Here is a 3,389-nt window from a genome sequence, read left to right as displayed (position 1 = left end):
AATATATAGATATAAATATATATTAAAAATATATTAAAACTGTATGAAAATGCATAGTCACACTTACCTTTAAAAATGATATTAAAATACAAAATTAAAATATAACATATTGTAAGTGCAAAAGTTTTCTAACTCATTTAAAATCTAGGTATATAAAAATAAATCCATTTAGAAGTATAACATCGAGGAGTACACATCCGACAGCCATTTCTGGAGGGACAATGGTGTAAAAATGAACTTATGTTATATATATATATATATATATATATACACTCTCACAGAGTTTAGAGAGAATGTAGGTACTTTTCATTTCAGTTTCTTTCATTTTATAATAATTTCCAACCTCAAATTTGACATACATTTCCAAATAGATTACCCACAAATCTCCTTCACTCTTAAAAAAATAGACATAGGATAGAGTAATCTCATGTACACTACACTTGCAATTGAAACATGGGAGCCTTTGATTATAGGTTTGAGCAACAAAGGCCGATTAGGGCTAATTAATAATAACAGCAGTATGAAAACACACATAGAAATATAATTCTGGATAAAATTGATATCTTTATTTTGCAAAATATTTTCATGAAAAATATAAAAATACTTTTAAATCATTTGAAAGAGTATTTAGTTACCTGAGATTTTCCATTTAGTGTACAAATTTTTTAAAAATCAACTATATATATCGTTATAACTTTAATACTTCAGAGAATGTGTGTTTGTGTGTGTGTAAGAGAAAGCATGTGGCTTAGTGTTTCAGGTATTTGGCTCATGATTGTAAGGTTATGTGTTCAATTCCAGGCAATGCATTGTGTCTTTGAACAAGGCACTTTATTTGATGTTGCTCCAGTCCACTCAGCTGGCAAAAATTAGGAGTGTCTGTATTTCAAAGGGCCAACCTTATCATATTCTGTGTCAAACTGAAGAGAACTACATTAAAGGTACACATGTCTGTGGAGTAGAGTCTCTTGCATATTGATTTCATTAGCAGGCTGTTCCATTGATCGGATATCCTATATATATATGTATGTATGTATGTATACGAAATTATATATCTATATCTATCTATCTATCTATCTATATATATATATATATATATATGAGAGCATGTATATATGTAAATGTATGTGTGTAGACCATTACTGTTTTTTTTCTGTTTTGTATCAGTCTAAGTCCTTTCACAACTGAAGATACAGTTGGACAATCCCAATGCAGGTGAAGGCTACTGAGCCAGTAACATGTGTCTACAACTACCCTCTAATCTTCAGGCAATAAGCCTATTCCTTTCCTTTAAGACGTCAATTTTGGAGAAATTCTTGAATCTTAAGATTATCTCCCCTCCTCAAGTAGAGCTGATTATAAATGTTGTTTGGTAATTATGATACATCATCTGGAGGTGGTAATAATTTTAATGAATCAAGAATATTTGTTGTAAACAATTTAACATACAAGTATTTCTCTATGATTTTCAAATACATGCCACTGGCCACTTTGAGTTATTTCTCTTAGCTCATTTTTGTTTATATATGTATATATATATATATATGTGTGTGTGTGTGTGTGTATGTATATATATATATATATATATAAATACAGATATTGAGTGGAGGTGCAATGGTCCAGTGGTTAGGGCAACGGACTCGCGGTCATAGGATCGTGGTCTTGATTCCCAGACTGGGTGTTGTGAGTGTTTATTGAGCAAAAACACCTAAAGTTCCACGAGGCTCTGGCAGGGGATGGTGGCAAACTCTGCTGTACTCTTCCACCACAACTTTCTCTCACTCTTACTTCCTGTTTCTGTTGTGCTTGTAGTTCAAAGGGTCAGCCTTGTCACACACTGTGTCACGCTGAATCTCCCTGAGAACTATGTTAAGGGTACACGTGTCTGTGGAGTGCTCAGCCACTTGCACGTTAATTTCACGAGCAGGCTGTTCCGTTGATCGGATCAACTGGAACCCTTGTCGTCATAACTGACGGGAGTGTGCAGATATCAAGCAGTGAGAATGAGTGCTCAACACTGCATTGATGCATAAATATTCTTTATTTGTGTGTTAACGAGTCTACCATTGGTTTCTTGCTGAAAATTCTTAGCAATCATCAAGCTTGTCATATTGGACATTGGTAACTTGTCTCCATCATGGAATCATCATCATCATCATCGTCGTCGTTTAACGTCCGCTTTCCATGCTAGCATGGGTTGGACGATTTGACTGAGGACTGGTGAAACCAGATGGCTACACCAGGATCCAATCTGATTTGGCAGAGTTTCTACAGCTGGATGCCCTTCCTAACACCAACCACTCAGAGAGTGTAGTGGGTGCTTTTACGTGCTACCGGCACGAGGGCCAGTCAGGCGGTACTGGCAACGGCCACAGGTAAAAAGTGCCTGTGGCCGTTGCCATATATATATATGATGTAAAGTTTTGATTATTGAATTATATCCTCTTCCAAGGAGGCTAGATCAATCACTTGATGGCAGTTGGTATCAACACCAAATGGGAAAAGAGAGACAAATGCAAAAGTTAAGTATTCTCCAAAATTTACATGCAATTAAGGAAAAGACAGTCTGATTGTGCAAAGACAAGAGAACAGCTGTCAGTACATGTTTCTGACTCAATAGGTGTCATCAGCACAGCAATTGTCCTGCCTTAGTTCAGCAAACAAGGCATATAGACATATACAAAGAAGAGAGAGAAAATGATAACACATTTATGGCCAAGATAATTTGCAGTAAAGTGGCCAGCATCATGTATTTGAACAATAAAAATGAATAGGGGTATGTTTAATAAAAGACAAGATGAATTCTTAATTTACTGAAATTATCGCCAATTCTAGAGAGTAGGTAAACTAATTGCTTTGAAGCATCTTGTATCAACTCCAGATGAAAAGGGTAGATAATTGCAAAAATCGAGCATTCTCTAAAATTTGCACGCCATTAAGGAAAAGACAGCTAGAGTCAGTAATTAATCAGTTTGTCAAAAATTTTGAATGATTTGTAGTTTTTTCAGATTCCTAATCTCTAATGTTTAAACATTAGAGATTAGGAATCTGAAAAAAATAAAAAAGAATTCAAAATTTTTTGCCCCATTTCGATAATTTTTGCATTTTAGACTTCTTTTTTCAAAAATAATTTTGTTTTACATTGTAATTTAAGTACTGGAAATTACTATTATAGAAAAATAAATTTTGTCAAAATCCTCCTTTTTTGAAAAATATCCCTGTATATTTTTTAATAAGCTTATTTGAATCTTCCATTAATCAGATTACCTTTATTTCTTAGAAATTCTACTGAGGTCGACTTTGCCTTTCACCATTTCAAGTCTATAAAAAAATAAGTACCAGTTAAGTACTGATTTGATGTAATTGTCTAGTCCCCTTCCCTCAAAATT

The sequence above is a fragment of the Octopus bimaculoides genome, chromosome 9 (assembly GCF_001194135.2).
Source record: "Octopus bimaculoides isolate UCB-OBI-ISO-001 chromosome 9, ASM119413v2, whole genome shotgun sequence".
Taxonomy (NCBI): domain Eukaryota; kingdom Metazoa; phylum Mollusca; class Cephalopoda; order Octopoda; family Octopodidae; genus Octopus; species Octopus bimaculoides.
Note: the sequence above shows the minus strand (reverse complement) of the source record.